This window comes from Panthera uncia, chromosome X, assembly GCF_023721935.1.
Source record: "Panthera uncia isolate 11264 chromosome X, Puncia_PCG_1.0, whole genome shotgun sequence".
In the NCBI taxonomy this organism is placed as follows: domain Eukaryota; kingdom Metazoa; phylum Chordata; class Mammalia; order Carnivora; family Felidae; genus Panthera; species Panthera uncia.
In genome coordinates this window covers 33516564-33533753 of record NC_064817.1, presented here as the reverse complement: position 1 = coordinate 33533753, position 17190 = coordinate 33516564, and the positions used below count along the sequence as shown (strand labels likewise).

General features: G+C 55.8%; 2 long non-coding RNA genes across 2 annotated transcripts in view; one reads left to right on the top strand and one right to left on the bottom strand.

Moving 5' to 3' along the window:
- The first annotated feature begins 748 nt into the window (after positions 1-748).
- LOC125931617 (uncharacterized) lies at positions 749-8096 on the top strand. Its single transcript, XR_007460468.1, has 3 exons — positions 749-937; positions 1839-3576; positions 5298-8096. It is a non-coding gene; the product is annotated as an uncharacterized LOC125931617 (long non-coding RNA).
- Positions 4385-17190, bottom strand: part of LOC125931618 (uncharacterized) — a 74915-nt gene continuing 62109 nt past the window's right edge. The window contains exon 2 of the long non-coding RNA XR_007460469.1: positions 4385-4556. This is a non-coding gene — a long non-coding RNA (uncharacterized LOC125931618). The remainder of the gene's footprint in view (positions 4557-17190) is intronic.

Here is a 17190-nt window from a genome sequence, read left to right as displayed (position 1 = left end):
AGAACCAACCATCCCCATCAAAGGAGATAGAGCAGAAGCGTAGGACTGGAGAAAAATTATTCTTGTCTCCCTGTGATGAAATTGAGTTAGCTTTGGTCGCATTAATGTCCACTTACAGTGCAGAAGGGGCCGCCACCGGTCAGGGCCGGGGTGGGGGCGGGGAATGAGGCCACAGCAGCACCCCCCATGCTGTGGCCTTATAACTCTTAGCATGCCTTAATCTCCTCTTCTGCCTGCAACCCCGGTGGTCCCCCTTCAACGCACCCGGGTTTGCAGGCATCAGAGCAGGTATGTGGGCCAGGCGAGTGCTAGCATTTCACCCGGTCTGTCTTCACGTGGGCAGCCTCGTCCCCGGGGGTCCCAGTGTGCCGCCACCTCGGGAGTGAGTCAGCTCTGGAGAAAAGCGAGGTTTGTTGGGGGTGGGGTGGGCTTTGGCGGCGTGACCAGCCCTGGGAGAGGAGAGGCGGTGGGAGGTGGGAGGGGAGGAGGAGGGGGGAGGGACCTTTCTGTGTGGTATTCGCACACTGGTGGGGAGCGTGCCGCTTCTAGGTTTCCAGCAATAACGAGGCCTGCGGGAATGAGGATTGGCTTGTCCACTGTGCTAACTGGACTGTAGGAAAAAAGAAAAGTCAGAAAAGAGAGAGCAGTGTTCAGGTTTGGGCTCAACTTTCCCTCCTCCTCTGGACTGGAAAGGACTCCCCCCCCCCCCCCCCCTTGGAGGGCGCGGCTGATTCTCTGGATCTCCCTGCGCTCCAAGCTTTTATTCCCTTTTAATTAATACAAGGCACGTTTTTTTGTGCTCTTGGGTCACCATTGGACATCTTCCCCAAAGCAATGACCACAAGACCTTCTTTTGTAGTGGAATGGGCAGCTTTCCCAGGTTCTGCTGGCCCAGGCTTGGGGCCTGAAGTGTATGCCCTGCCTGCCCACTCAAGAGGTAAGAACGCTTAAGAATCCTTGATCGTGGGGGAGCCTGGGGGGGGGTGCTCAGTAGGATAAGCGTCTGACTCTTAGTTTCGGTTCAGATTCCTGATCGCGAGGTTTCGTGAGTTCGAGCCCCGCATCGGGCTCTGCTCAGGCAGCACGGAGCCTGCTTGGGATTCTCTGTCTCCCTCTCTCTGTCTGCCCCTTCCCCACTCGTGCTGTCTCTGTCTCTCTCCAAATAGATAAAAATAAATAAAAACTTAAAAAAAAAAAAAAAGAATCCTTGATGGCAGAAGAGTCCGGAAGCAGGGAGTCCCGCCGCCCCCCCCCCCCCCCCCATGCTTCATCTTTCCTCCATTTCTGCGCTCTCTCTGGGCTCTAACCTGCCTCAGTTCTGTCCTCCACCCCGGGGCGGACATCCTGCCTCAGGTGTGGACAAAGAGGTCTTTGGATTTGCGGACACTTGGAGGTTCACGCAGCCCTCGCACCCTTGCCGTCCGGGAGCCCCTTGCCCTGGAACCTGTTGTCCTCTCTTCCTGTCCTCCAAGGTGGCTTGAATTCACAGCCAACACTCCTGCTTGTTGGGCAAACAGTGAACAGTCCAGCGCCAGAAGGTTTAGAGCCTGGCAGCCGTCTCCCAGGGATGAGGAAAGAATATCCTGTCGGGCATTATTTAGGGCCCGCTTGGCGGCTCCCGCTGGATCACCGGGGGGCGGGAGGGGGGGCGGGTAGCAAGGGCAGGGACAAGGACAAGACTGGGAATCAGGAATCTCTGTCTTGTGCAGCGCGGGCGATCAGGAGTCCTGGCAAGAGGTTACTCGGGGAAGCTGGAGGATGTTATCGACCAAATTGGGGTTTGGGGATTATCTATGGATTTCATTTATCTGTGTTTTCCCTGGTCTCTCTTGTTGTAGGTAATTAAGAGCTGATTGCTGGTAATTAAGAGTTGCTGAGAGAGGCAGCAGGATCCAAAAAGGAGACGCGCTCATTTTGTCTTCCTGTGGACAGGCCCCTGACGCCCGCCTCTCCCCCTCCGCTGCCCCCTCCCGCGGGGACGTGGGCCCTGGAGAGCAAGTCACAGCCCGTCCGCGGGAGGATCTGCGTATACGCTCTGCTCCGACTTCCTGCCGTCCTGTCATTCCCGGGCCTTGAGTAAAGGCTTTGCCGAGCGGGTTGGAGCCCCAATCTCCTGACGCTCAGCTGCGCAGAGATGTAGCTTTCCCGTAGTTGTCCAGGACCGCAGTCTTAATGGGCTCTTGAGCCCCCGTTGGAGCCGGTGGTGCACAACGTGAACTTGCCAAGTCAAGGAAGCAGCCATTTCAGACTTAAGTCATGGTCACTCCGAGGCTGCCGCTGTCCCCTCCGGACTTCCTCTTGCCCTCTCTGCCCTGGTGTGAGCCGCGGCCCTGGGTTTCGGGGGGTGGGCAGGAGGGAGCCCCAGGCCGTCCTGGCCCTGAGCGGCGGACGTGTGTCCACGTGCTGCCCTGTGTCCTGCCCCAGCCCCCGGGCTCGCTGGCCTCGGATGAGTTGCGCGTGTCCCTCGTGGACTAGAACACGAACCCCGACGCCCCAGGTGGCCACAGCCTCGGGGCCAGAGGCCCCGCATGCTGCTGCCCCACATGTTCCCGCTGGGACTCTTCGACTGTGGCTTCTGGGTGCCGTGGGGGCTCGGGCGCTGTTGGCTGCTCTCTCCGCCGTGCTGGGGTGTGCAGGAGCCAGGCTGCTCTTGGGACCACCGCCGAGGCCCCTCAACCACGGCTACTTCACCTTCGTGGCTCCATGCTAAGTGTGGACCTCTCTCGAGGACATGACGTTTTCCCCTGCTGGCTGCACTGGAGCAGGTCCCCCTGCCCCCTCCCCTCCCTTCTCCATTTTTTAAACTTCTCCGGGGTTTCTGGGCCTCCCCCTTCCCTTGTACCATGCCTGTCCGGGCCCTCAGTTGGCATGGAGCCCTTTTTTTCTCTCTCTCTTTCTTGCTTTCTTCCTTTCTTAGTTCATTTATTTGTTTTCAGAGAGACAGAGACAGTGCAAGTGGGGGAGGGGCCGAGGGGGGGGGAGGATCCGAAGGGGGCTCTGCGCTGACGGCGGTGACCCCGATGTGGGGTTCAAACTCATGAACTGCGCGATCACCACCCAAGCCGGAGCCAGACGCTCAACCGGCTGAGCCACCCAGGTGCCCCGCCTCTTGATGGGGATGGCAAGATTCTCGAAGCTCACACGGGACTGCAGATATTGCTGTGGTCGTATTTGAAATACATGAGCTATCATAACAGAAGCGTCCCAGGGGAAGAGTGGAACAGACCTTGCTGAACCATGGCAAAGGCTCAGAATCTGGGGAACCAGCCCGAGGGATACCCAGGGCTCCTTTAGCCCCGAACATAATCGAGGGGCCGCCCCCATGCCTGGATCCGAGAGATGCTGGGAGGACACTCACCCCGGGGCTTGCAACACACGGGGCACCCCTTCTGGGTTCGTCTTTGCTGTAATCTGGGGAGGACTAAGCCATCACAGCCACTATCACAGATGTTCTGGAAGGCCTACTCTCGGTGGTTCCTTCGATGATTGATAGCATGCCGTCTCTGCAAGCCTGCATCTCTGGGCAGGGACCAAGGCAGACCGTTCTAATCCAGGGGGAGGAGTCTTCTGACAAAGGTAAGCATGAGTTTCTGGAGGTGCACGGGGAGGGCACCTTCCCCGATGGGGCTTGCTGTGTGGGCTTGGAAAGGGGCCCTTCCTAGATGGGGCGCCATCCGAACTGGGTGGTGAGTGAGAAGCGGGAGCTGACCAGAACAAGGGCGCAGTGAGATGAGTGGAGCATGGGTTGAGTGGTGAGGGGGGAGAAGGGTGGATGGAGCACCGGGGACCCCCTCCGCCAGGCCTGCCAAGGAGTCGCGATGGATGGATTGATTTTCGCTTTCCTCTGTCCAGGGCGTCAGAAAATTCCCGGTGTCCTTGGGGAGGGTGCTAAGAATATGTGCTAGGTGGCTGTGGAAAGAGAGAGAAGGGGGCCGGGATGAAGGAGGAGGAGGAGGAGGAGGAGGAGGAGAAGGAGGAGGAGGAGAAGGAGGAGAGAAACAGGGGAGGGTCTTAAGGCAAAGGACTTTCTCGTGACCCGGCCCAGAGCCTTCTTGGGCAGAATCCGAGAGCCTTTGCTTCGGGGAGCGACTCTTGGCTGTTGATGCCCTGTACTTGTTCATTCATTGATTCCACTGATAGGCACTTAACTGTTTATACTCTACTCCCTTGTTCTTCCGTTGCCTTTGCATGTTTTCTCATTTTAACAAATAAATATCAGGACACAGCCTAACACCCCATAAGTGAACTCAGGGGACATTGGAATAGCGTATTTAAGATCTGAAGCCCAGCTTTTCCCTGCCACACACCCTCTTACCTCCCTCCCCCGTTCAGCCCATCCAATCTTACTTAGCCAGTCTTTTTTTTTTTTTAATTTTTTATTTAAAAAAAAATTTTTAATGTTTCTTTATTTCTGAGAGAGAGAGAGAGAGAGAGTGAGCAGGAGCGGGGGAGGAGCAGAGAGAGGGAGACACAGAATCCGAAGCAGGCTCCAGGCTCCGAGCTGTCAGCACAGAGCCCGACGCGGGGCTCGAACTCATGAACTGCGAGAGCATGACCTGAGCCGAAGTCGGACGCTTGACCGACTGAGCCACCCAGGTGCCCCTCACTTAGCCAGTCTTAGTTTGAGAACTTGCTCTGTGCCACGGACAGGACATGGCAGTTCGAAGTCTCTGGATTAATTAGGATCCAGTCAGGCTGAGAGTAACCGAAAGACCCCAAATGACAGCCACGTGTCCACAACAGAATTCGCTTTCTCTCTCATGTTTATGAAATCTAGATTTCGGTGGTCCCAGGCAGCTCTGAGCCACCTAAATCTGGGTTTTGTAAACACGAGAGAGAAATCGAATTCTGGTTTCAGTGGTGGTTTAAATTTTTTTTTTTAATGTTTATTTTTGAGACAGAGAGAGACAGAGCATGAACGGGGAAGGGGCAGAGAGAGAGGGAGACACAGAACCTGAAGCAGGCCCCAAGCTCTGAGCCGTCAGCCCAGAGCCTGACGCGGGGCTCGAACTCACGGACCGCGAGATCATGACCTGAGCCGAAGTCAGACGCTTAACCGACCGAGCCACCCAGGCGCCCCACAGTGGTGGTTTAAAATCACGTTCAAACATTCTGCCGTGGTCCTTCCAACCAGGTGGAGTCCGAGTCCTGTCTCCTTGAATATGGGCCAGATTCTTCCAATGAATTGAATGAAGCACAGGTGACTTCCAAGGCTAGGTCACAAATGGCTTCCATCTGGTTCTCTCTCTCTCTCTTTCTCTCTCTCTCTCTCTCTCTCTCTCTCTCTCTCGCCACAGGTGTTCGGACCCTGGAGCTACTAGGCTAGCTGAGACGCTTTCAGACGATCCCAGCCCCAGCCACTGTCTGACCGCTCACACAAAGGAGCAGGAAAGGCCGAGCTGAGCCCGGGCAACCCCCCAGGACCAACAAGAAAAAAAATACTCAGACGATGTTGTTTTAAGCCACTAGGTTTTGGGGTGATTTGTCCCACAGCAGTACGTAACTGTTCCCAAAGTCACCTCATTGCCCAAGATGGCTTCTGGAGCTTGAAGTTCATTTGCCCCCTCTGGGGACAGCAGCACAGAAGACTGAAATGCCAACTGGTCTGGAAAATCCAAGGCATCCGACTGCTATGCAGGTGGCCGTCAGCACTTGTCTGTGACCAATGGCTGACTATTTTGTCTTGCGGGTCACATATTTCTGCCCCTACTAGAGCCTGCCAAGCCACCATTCCACTCGGGGACAGCCCTGCTGAGGGCAGAGGGCTCTTTGGAACATGTGGTAGGGCCCTCTGAGGTCCTGGGGACAGAGGACATGCCTGCTGCCTGGGCTGGCAGCTGTTCCCCGTCTCGGCTCTAGCTCCGCCCTCACAGACCCCAGGTGACTTGGCACATGTCGTTGACACGGAGCCGCTCAATTTCCTGCCTTACCTCCCCTCTGGCCTCCTGGCTTGCAACCGAGTCTTCCTGTTTGGGGGGCTGAGGGCTCTGCGGCTTCTCACCGGCTTTCTCTGCACCCCCGTCCCCCAAGGACAAGGTTGGGGGGGGGGCAGGACGGGAGGGACAATAGCCCTTCTGGTGCAGTGGAGGCGGCTCCAGACTGCAGACCTGGGCTTTCATCCAGGCTCTGCCACGAATTGGCCGCGAGGCTTGGCGGATCCCTGAACCCCTGGTCTCAGTTTCCTCATCTACAAAGCCCTCACGGGTTGCGGCTTTGTGATTCTGTAGTATTTGCTGACTGGCCTTGTTTCACGGGGCCAGGCCATTTGGAGGATCTCAAGGAAATGGTATCAGTTAGTGATCTTTCCACTGTAAACCCAACCCAAACCAATGTTAGCGAAAGGAGGAATCCGTTGGTCTGTGTTACCGAATTGCCCAGGGGCGAATGCTTCAGGTATGGCTTGATCTAGGACCCAAAGATGACCCCAGTGCCCATTATTTTCTTTGTTTCCCCTGAATGGGCTTTAGTGGCTGCACAGTGGTTGTTCCCTGCCCCCCATCCCTGGAACTTCCAGCACCCTGACCTGCACCCCCGCCCCCTGCCCATGCCTCAGCTGTAGCTGTTATACTCTGAGCCTTGCATTCTCCCACAACCAAACCCAGCCCAGAAGAAAGGCTGTGTCCCAGCCATCCCAGCAAAGGCCCCGATGTTCCCTTTGACTGAACCAATTCAGTCATGTGTGTTCTGTGATTAAGCCATTCAGGCTGATCCCTTGAAGCTGGGGGTGCAGCCAACCCTGACTTCCCAAACTACGTCGCTGGGAAAGAAAGGAAACGGATACTGGCAGTGTGTGTGTGTGTGTGTGTGTTTGCGAGGGGGTTACGTATCCTCAAAGATCACTCTGAAAGCAGATGTATACCCAGGATGAAGAAAGCTGGACCCCCAAATCCATATAGTGCAGTGCAGTTTGGCAATAGAAAGCTTCGGGTGAACTCAGCAGTCAGGGAGGGCTTCTTGGAAGAGGTGGGACTTGGATACTGAGGAGAATTTACACTGGAAGGTGCCTGGGGGGAAGGGCAGACAAGGACCCTCTTCTGTACGGTCCGCAGCCCGACAGCTTCTCTCAGTCTGGGAACTACATTGATTGGAGTTTGACCAGGTCGTAATCGCAGAAGTAAAAGAGAAACCCTTTCCGGGGGTTAGGGGTAAATTGTGTCTTCCCCCAAATTCGTATGTTGAAATCCTAACACCCCCCCCCCCCCAGGACCTCAGGATGTGACTATATTTGGAGTACGGTCTTTAAATAGGTAATGAGGTTACCATGAGGTCACACAGGGGCAGGGGGGGCCCTAATCCAGCCTGACTGGCGTCCCCTCTAAGAAGAGGAGGTACGGACACAGACACACCCAGAGGGAGGAGCATGTGGGGACACGTGGGACACCGTGGGAGGGCAGCCATCTGCAAGCCGCACAGGGAGACCTCAGGGGAAGCCAGCCTGGAGGCCCCTTGATCTCGGACTTCCGGCCTCCAGAAGTCCGGGACCATCAAGCTCCGTTGTTAAAGCCACTCAGCGTGTGGCTCCTCATTCCGGCCACCCCGGCCGACTAATACAACTGCTTTCAAGAGTAGCAGGGTCCCCACCTCGCCTTTGCGCCTTCTGGCAGGGGCTGGCCTCCCTGTTCGGAGCCCCGCTGTGCTCCCGGCGTGAAGCCACCCCGGGGACTCTCCCCTGCTCCCCCTTTACCCCACAGCTGACACCCCAACTGCAGGGGCTTTGCCAGAACGCCCTCCTAGACGCCGCCAAGCCCCCTTTATCCTTTACCTTCCTGATGGTCACTTGTCCCGGACCGTCCTTGAGCGCAAAAACCCTCGCCCTGGCCCCACGGTGTCTACTTTTGCTGAAGATGAAGCCAGATCCGGCTGGTTTTTTGAAATAGGAGACGGAATTTTCCCCGAAGTGAAAATCATGGTACCCAATTCTTGTGGGAGGCAGACGGGGCTGGCGCTGGCACCGCCAGCCTTTCTTTCCCGCAGAAATAGCCCCACAATGGCCTCATTTTCTAAAACTTGCGACTCAGCGAGTACGTCGCCTTGAGCAAGAAGAATTCACTTTGCTGAAGTTGAAAAGGGAGAGAAATCCATTAGTCAATGTAGGCGGCCACTCAAGTAGGGGGGACTGAGGAGTGCCCCGCCCCCCCCCCCCCCCCCCCCCCCCACGCTTGCTTGCTCACCAGCCTTGGGGTTGAGGCATTTGGCCTCCAACAGACTCGTGGTCAAAGACAGAGATGTACACCTCGGTTTGACTTTCCCCGCACCCGAGTGTACTGAAAGCCAGTGGAGGAGGCCCAGGTCGCCTTTTGCTCCCACTCTTGGAAGAAGCTGGAAGGATCCCCGAGTACCCCTTTGTCAACGGAGCTATAAAAGCCAGGCAAGTCGGCCTGTTTGGGGCAGGTGGGGGGGGGGCGAGGGAGGAAAAGGGAGGTGAGGGTTTATGGGGGGGCCTATTGTTAGTTGCTCTCTGTGCAAGGGGAACCGGAAAGATAATCTTCCTAGAGCATTTAAGGCTCTAATTAGAATCTTCCTACTCTGACAAGGGTTTTCCTTCCATTGTTGTGTGGTCTTGCTGCCCTCCCCATCCAACCTGGACTCCCGGGAAGGGGACAGGACTGGTAGGGGGTATGTGCCAAGGGTCCAAGAGTCCGAGGGGCCGCCCTGGGAGGGGGGGGCTCCCTGGGCTTATCGGCCATCTTGGGGGCAGCAGAGGCTATACAGCCTCTGAGAGGCATCCTTGAGGTTTAGGGTCTCCTATCGTTTCCGGTGGGGTGCAGGGCCCATGACTGAGCCCAGTAACCAAGTCCGTGCCCGCTCCCCAGGTTGTTGTGCCTCCCTGCCTCTCCTCGCTACCCCCCTTCCCATCCCCTAGCTGGCTGGCGTGGTCCTGCCACTTCCCGGTTTACTCAGCATTCCGAGGAGGGGGTAGAGCCCGAGAGTGGCTGCCTGCTGCAGAAATAAGTCTCTTGGCAAATTAGCTGCAGGATTTAAAATCCATTTTTATTCTGCCCATTATTAATTATTGTTATTTCTGCTGTTCATTACCAGCTCGTTTCCTTGATCAACTCCCGGAACAAAGGCTCGTCAAGGCCTCCCCCTCCCTAGGGAGGAGCCCACGGGACCACCACCGCGGGGACCCCAGCCCCGAGTGCCCCTCCCGGGACTGGAGATGCGGAGCCCTTCAGGGCTCAGCGAGGCCTTTTCCCTGCTGGCTTCAGAGATGGCTCTCTCACCCCTGCTACCCTGTCCGGAGCGGCCCAACTAGGAAACCCGTTCTTACTTCTAATTTTGTACTTTGAAAACCGATCCACGGTTCACACGCATACGGTAAAGTCCACCAGTCTTCAGTGGATAAGTCTATGGCTTTTTCCGCAAGTATAGATCCATGACCTCCTAGATCAAGACATAGGACATTTTGCCAACACCCGTCCCAGAGGCTCTCTTTACACGCCCTCCCGATTGACGTTCCGCCAAAAGGTAACCATTATTCTGACAGTATAGACTTGTTTTGTCTGGTTTTGAACCTCCACAAATAGAATCATACAATATGTATCCGGGTGCGTCTGGCTCCCTTTCACTCAGCGCTGCCTGGGACATCCATCCGCGCTGTTGCACGGACTGGTCATCTTGTTCTTTTACCGGCGCCGCGTAGTGTCCCTTTGTACGAAGACATCGTGGTCGGTGATCTGTCCTTCTCTTGGTGGGCATTTCGCTTGTTTCCAGTTTGGGGCTGTCATGAATAAAACTGCCGTGCGCATTTGTGTGCACGGCTGTTGGTGAGCACAAACGCTCATTTTTCCTGGTTGTGCGCCGCCTCGACATGAAATTGCTAGATCACGGGATATGTAATAAAGCCATGCCGGGTTTTTAAAAGAGTAAGCCAAGAGAGGGCAATGCTTATGCCAAGGGCCTAAAAAGCGAATGCCTTTTAGGCAGCATGTGCGTGGGAAGATATTTTGCTCACGCGCGTGGTGAATTGTTACAAATATGGCCCCCGGTGGATCATACCTCGCGGTATCCACATCCATACATAGTCCCCTTTCCACATTGACTTTGGGTTTAGCCACATGACTTGCTTTGGCCCATGGGACATCGGCAGACACGATGCAAGCAGTATATGAGATGTGGTGGGGCACGGAGATGACAAGGCCGCATGGGGAGGATGATCTAGATTTGGGGGGCTGGGGAGTGGGATTTGGGGGATGGCTAGGATAACCTAGCCTATACAGAAAGGAGTGCCAGAAGGGGGGCTCAGCCATAACGAAAACCTTAAAATATACAGTCCTGGTTTAGGGTCAGGTGGCAGGTGGCATGGAGAATGGAAAGACAGTGACCCATGTTAGGCAGTGGCGAGCCATCATAAACTAGGACTGAGTCTTGGGGCGCCTGGGTGGCTCAGTCGGTTGAGCGACCGACTTCGCCTCAGGTCACGATCTCACGGTTTGTGGGTTTGAGCCCCGCGTCAGACTCTGTGCTGACAACTCAGAGCCTGGAGCCTGCGTGGGATTCTGGGTCTCCCTCTCTCTCTGCCCCTCCCCCGCTCATGCTCTGCCTCTCTGCGTGTCAGAAATAAATAAACATAAAAAAAAAATTAAAAACTAGGACTGAGTCTTGCTGGTGTCCGTGCTGGCCTGGAGGGCACATGGCACTGTCACTGTGACCTTCTCCTCCCCCGCCCCATCTTCTGCTCACAGATTCCATTGCGTTCTTACCACCAGCATCTGTATGAGGCTCTGTCATACGGTTTTTCTTCATCCCTTCTTCCTTTCTCTCCCCCCCCCCCTTTTTTTTTTTTTGGCCGTCCTAACTCCCAACCCCCTGTATTTCCAGTTGGAAAGAGAAAAGAGAGGGGGAATATTTGGAGGCAGAGGAGAAACTTTAAATGCCACGGTCCCAAGCATCAGTTCCAGAAAAGAATCTTTAGAGCTAGTCCCTTTCGAGACCCAACTGGGGTTGCTTGAAGCACTGGGGCAGGACGTTAGGGATCTGGGTTACCAAATCGGATTGTGGTTATTCCACTTCTTAGTTGATTACCCCGGCGTGGTGTAATGCCTCCCTCTAATTCCTATGAATGTTGGCCTTGGGGGTCAGCCGACCCCCACGTTCTCCTTCCAGCCCTCCCACTACGAACCAGCTTGTCCTGTTGGGTACCACTTCAGCTGTTTGAACGCTCCTTTTTGTGTTGCAGTCTCCGAACAGGGGCGATCCTGCCGGCCCTGCCTTCCTCACGGGGTGATCGTGAGGCCCACGGGGTCACACCCGTGGAAGCAGAATGAGTCGCACACAGCTGCGTGCGAGGGCAAGGCACGCAGAGCGCTGAGCCTCAGGAGCGGCCGTCAGCACGAATTGTGACCGTTTGGGGGCAACGGTTGCAATTTTTCAAGGTCGTTTTGCTTTATGGCCTCTCTCCTTAGCAGTCCACATAACTTTGGCGTGTTCACGAGGGAGAGCGGGCTCCAGAAGCTTTCTCTGGTTACGTCTCGCCGTATTTGCACACCAGCGGAGGTATCTACGGTAGACACGGGCCTTACGAGGCTCTCGGCTCGTTTCGGGAAGAGCTGCTGGACGGTCGATCTCGTTCCTGGCTGGAACCGACTCGTATCCAGAGCTACTTTTGCACCGCATTCCTTCTTGGGGTAGACCAGGGCTGGGTTCTCAATCCGCGGCCTGTGGGCGGGCTTCGGGAGGCTTCATGATAGCGCGCAGAATTAATGTTCTTCAATTTCTTTTTAATGTTTGTCTATTTTTGAGAGAGAGAGAGAGAGCAGGAGCGGGGGAGGGGCAGAGAGAGAGGGAGACACAGAATCCGAAGCAGGCTCCAGGCTCTGAGCTGTCAGCACAGCACCCGACGCGGGGCTCGAACTCATGAACCCTGAGATCGTGACCTGAGCTGAAGTTGGACGCTCAAGCGACTGAGCCACCCAGGTGCCCCCCCCCCCCAAAAAAAAAAAAAAAAACCTCCTCAACTTTGGGCCTAGGCTGTCACTATGAGATTGGGATTCTAAGACTTTAGCAAGAAGTTACTAGTGTTGAGAACTATTGTTCCAAGAAGGAAAACTGCCCAAGGTATCTGGACCTCCTTCGGCGAAACGCTGGAGGATTATTTTATTCCTCTTTCTTCAGAGGACTATATTTCCCCTCTCCTTTTAAGGTATGGACACCAACCTCACAGTGGAGACAGAAGAACCAAGCATTCAGGGTTAAACGGGGAATTGTGACTCAGTAGACCTTGAAGAACACATTCCAACGGAACTTTCCCAACTGTGGCTGCTTTTTTATTTTTATTTTTTTAAGGTAATGCCAGCGATGGAAGGGGAGGTGAGGAATTATGCAAATGTTTGGTCGGTAAATGCTTTGCTGCAAATGATCTGTCGGGAGCAACCCACCCCTGAGCCTTCATAGTGAGGAATAGAGTCAGGGACCCAGCTCCCCCGTTGTGCCTGTTTGGAGCCCTGGTCCCAGTGTGCACACGTGAGTGCCCGGCAGGGAAGGCGGAGCCTGTGCTGTGGCGGTAGTTCCGGGTTGAATAACGTGAACCAGGCGCGCATCCTGGGTCCTTTGCTGGGGGGTGGGTGGTGGAGGCTGCTTGGCGATTGTCGTGGGATAGAAAGAATCCGATCCCAAGATGAGCAGTGCGTCCCTATTCCGGGACCATCCCTTCTCCACCCCCTTTGGGGAGGATTTGGAAATGGGGGTGCATTTGTAGTTGTCACAGTGGCTAGGGGCTGCTTCCTGGCGTTTAGGGGGCAGGGGGCCAAGGACAGTGCTCCCATTGACAACGCTAGTGGCTGCCAAGAAAGTTCCAGGTGTCCTTCCGAAAGACCACGTTGGTTCGTTAGACACCGAGGAACCTTTTTTCAAGGTAATTCAAGGATTGGGGCAGGGACTATTCCGAGTAAGAGAGGTGGTGAGCTCATCCAGAGGCTGGGGGAGGAGAAGTTCAAGGACCCACGGGGGTCCAGCTGTGGCCACTTGGAGGGAGGAGCTGGGGGGTGGTTCCTTGGTAGGCGGGGCTAGCTGTCATCAATGGAGAGTGAGAAAGAGCCATGGGTGGTCCACTATGACTTTGGCTCCCCGCCCCGGAACGAGATTCCTAGAAAGCCAAAGAAGCATGGGATTTAGCGTCGGGCAGAATCAGGAGGTTGCCCCAAAAGCCAGGTAGGCCTTAGCTGGACAGAGAGGGTCTCTACTACTGCCTTTATTCTGCCCTGCCTCCCCAGCCCTCCACTTCTCCGATTCTTTTTTTTTTTTTTTTTTAATATTTACTTTTGAGAGGGTGCAAGCAGAGAAGGGGCAGAGAGAAGACGACAGAGGATCCGAAGCAGGCTCTGCACTGACAGCAGCTAGCCGGACGCGGGGCTCGAACTCACGAACCGCGAGATCATGACCTGAGCCGAAGTCGGACGCTTAACCAACTGAGCCGCCCAGTCGCCCCACTGCTTTGCCCATCCACAAGGGGACCAGCCTGGCCTTCGCCTCTGCTGGTACCCACGGGGGGGCCCAGGGCAGTGAGAACTCCCTGCAGCCGGACCCACCCTGGCATGGCCTGGTCTGCCGCTGCAGCCTGCGGGAGCCACCTCAGAGGGGAACCGGGCGCCCCGGGGCGGCATCGTCCAGCCACCCCACAGGAGGAGAGGCCAGAGGGTCCTCGCAAGCCCAGCCACCGTCATCATCCGCTGCCTGCTCCCCCTGTGCCCCGTGGCTCTGTGGCTAGACCGGGGCCAGGGGATTTTAACGACAGGTATTGAGGCCAACTCTCGTTTCTTGTCTTCTGCTCATCAATGGTTTGCAGGGCGAAGGCGCGGGGGGGGGGGGGCAGGGAGATGACAGTGGCAGGGAGCAGAGCTCAAATACTGCAGGGGGAGGGGCGCTGACTCCCCGCAAGGGCCGGGGGAGGGGACTGGTGCGTGTCTCAGCCCACCTGATAGGAAGCGGAAGGGGGGGCGTTGACTAATATCATCACAGCAAGCAGTTATTGAGCGTTTACTGTATGCCTGGCACAGTTCTGAGCACCTGATGTGGGTTTCATCCTCCAAGCCATCCCCCGGGGAGGGCTTGAGTCGGGCACCGCGTTCAGAGGGGAGGCCCCCGAGGCAGGGGTGTTGACTTAACTCGTTCAGGTTGCACAGCTAAGAAGTGCCGGAAACGGGATTTGAATCCTGGCAGCCTGGCCCCGACGCCCATGTAGTGAGCACCTAGCCCTGCAGCCTGGAGCCTCTAAAAGGGCTGGGAGAAGTGGGACTTGGTGTGTTTGTTTGTCAGGGCGTGCACGTGTGTGTCGGCCTGTGATCTATGCTCAGGTCATGATCTCACAGTCCGTGAGTTCGAGCCTGGCATCGGGATCCGTGCTGACCGTGCGGAGCCTGCTTGGGATTCTCTCTCTCTCCCTCTCTCTCTCTCTCTCTGCCCCTCCCCCACTCACGCTGTCTTTGTCTCTCTCAAAATAAATAAATAAGCTTAAAAAAAATAACCGCTATCATTTTATTTTTATCTCCTGCTATTCTGGGGGCTGAGTGTTCTCGGCTAGGCAGCTCTTTTCCTGTCTCTCTCTCTCTTTCTCTCTCTCTCTCCCCGCCTTGTGCCATTGCCATCAGACAATGCCTGAGGCTGAAGTCATATGGAAGGCTTCCTTCCTTACTCACATGTCTGGCCATTGATGCTGGCTGTTAGCTGGGATCTCAGTGGAGGCTGTCAGCTGGAACATTCCACGAGGTCTCTCTGTGTAGTCTGGGCTTCCCCACAGCATGGTGGCCCATTTCTAAAAGTAAGTCTCCTGAGAGAGGAAGCCTTGGAAGTCACATAGTATAGTGACCCTTGCGTCTGCTGTCACAAATCCATCTAGATTCAAGGGACTCCAGCTCTTGATGGAAAGAGTGACATCGTAAGAAGGGCATGTGGCATGGGCCATGCTGTCGTCAGCTCGGACAATGCAATCTGCCACAGTACTTTTTCTTTCTTTCTTTTTTAATTTGATTTCATTTTTTTATTATTTGTTTTTTTAAAGATTTTTAATGTGTATTTATTTTTCAGAGAAAGAGAGACAGAGCGCAACCAGGGGAGAGGCAGAGAGAGAAGGAGGCAGAGAATCGGAAGCAGGCTCCAGGCTCTGAGCTGTCAGCCCAGAGCCCGACGCGGGGCTCGAACTCACAGACCGTGAGATCGTGACCTGAGCCGAAGTCGGACGCTTAAGCGACTGAGCCACACAGGCACCCCACCTTTTTTTTTAATGTTTTTATTTTTGAGAGAGAGAGCAGGGGAGGGGCAGAGAGAGGGAGACACAGAACCCAAAGCAGGCTCCAGGCTCTGAGCTGTCAGCACACAGCCCGACGCGGGGCTTGAACCCACAAACCGCGAGATCGTGACCTGAGCCGAAGTTGGACACTTAACTGACCGAGCCACTCAGGCACCCCCCGACATTTCTTCTTCTTATGAGGACACCAGTCCCAGTGGATTAGGGCCCACCCTAAGGGCCTCATTTTACCTTACTTACCTCCTTTAACGGCCCAGTCTCCAAACGCAGTCACGTTCTGTGGTACTAGGGGTCGAGGCCCCAACACATGAGTTTTGGGGGACACAATTCAGCCCATAAGAACAAAGAACTGAGGAAGACAAGGCCAAGCCCACACAAGGACCGGGCGGGGCGTGGGGGATAGTTCAGGGTGGATGAGGTTCTCAGCACCTGACACACCCGTCTGTCTCCCTGCTTAGAGCCTCCGAGGACATTTATAAAAAACCGAAGGGGTTTGGGGGAATCTTTTCCTGGTGGCTGGGAGTGGCTGCCTCCCGGGACCAGGGATGTTGTAACCTTATTTCTGGTTCACCACCTGGCTCCCAGCAGGGAGACTATGAAGGAGGGAGAATAGATGCCTTGGGGTGAGGCTCTGAGTCCCTACTCATGTAGCATTTTGTCACCAGCGGAAGTGACTCCAGAATGAATTCGGGCTTCATTCACAGAGGCCCTTTCAAGGTAAAAAAAAAAAAGGGGGGGGGGGGGGGCACCTGGGTGGCTCAGTCCGTTAAGCTTCTGACTTCAGCTCAGGTCACGATCGCACGGTCTGTGCTGACAGCTCAGAGCCTGGACCCTGTTTCAGATTCTGTGTCTCCCTCTCTCTGACCCTCCCCCATTCACGCTCTGTCTCTCTCTGTCTCAAAAATAAAGAAACATTAAAAAAAAAAATTAAAAAAAAAAAAGAAGTCAGGTGCTTAACTGAGTCCCCCGCCCCCCCCAAGTCTCCAATACCCTGCGGTGTTTCGTTACGTCAGCCAGCGCTTATCAACACATTTGTCCCGCACCCCCTTTAGGGAAGCCTTCTTCCGGTGACATTCCCAAAGCCGGCGCAGGCGGCCAGAAGGCCTCTGCCTGGGTGTGATTACCTGGCAGGGGTGGGAGCCCTGGGTGGGGGGAGGGGGAGGACAGCCGCTTGTCCCCCAGCCTGTCCTGGTAGCACAGAAAGCGGCTTTGATTGGATTACGTGGTGGTCACCCAGGGACTCTGCCCTTGCCAGTGCGGCGGGGTCAGCGCAGGGAAGGCCAGAGGTAGTCAGCCAGTGTGGAGGAGGGAGGGAGGAGGCAGCCGGAGGCCCTCTGCCTGGCCCCAGGGGCTGTGGGCTGGGGGGGGGGGGGGGGGGGGGAACGCCTTGCCAGACTGGGGAACCCCGCTCCTCACGCAGCCCCCTCGATCTCCTGGCCTGGCCCCCGGGCGTGCGCAGTTCAGCCCTGGCTCCGTCGGCACTGGAGGCACCTAATGAGCAGAAAAGCACGCCCACCAGAGCCACCCGAGGCCCAGCCCACTCCTGGGCACCGGGCAAGGCAGCCCTTCCTCCCAGGGCTGGCTCCACCCCACGTGAATCCAGGGTGCGCCTGGCCTCGATGCATTTTTTATCTTACTATATTCTTTCCATTGTCCTGACATGAATAATTTAAAATGACACAGCAAGAAAGGGCAGTCCTTGCCACGCGGGGGAAGCTGTGCCCTCCCCCACTACACACACACACACACACACACACACGCGCGCACACGCACCTCCGCTTGGTCTTGCCTCCCGTATGTCTCTTGTGTTTCCGTCTATCTCATTCTTGAACCTTGTTCTTGAACCTTTCTCTAGGGCTCTCTCGTGCTCAACGTAACACGTGAGGCGCATGCACATGCTCACAAGCGCACATCCCCCCCCCCCCCCCCCCCCCCCCCCCCCCCCCCCC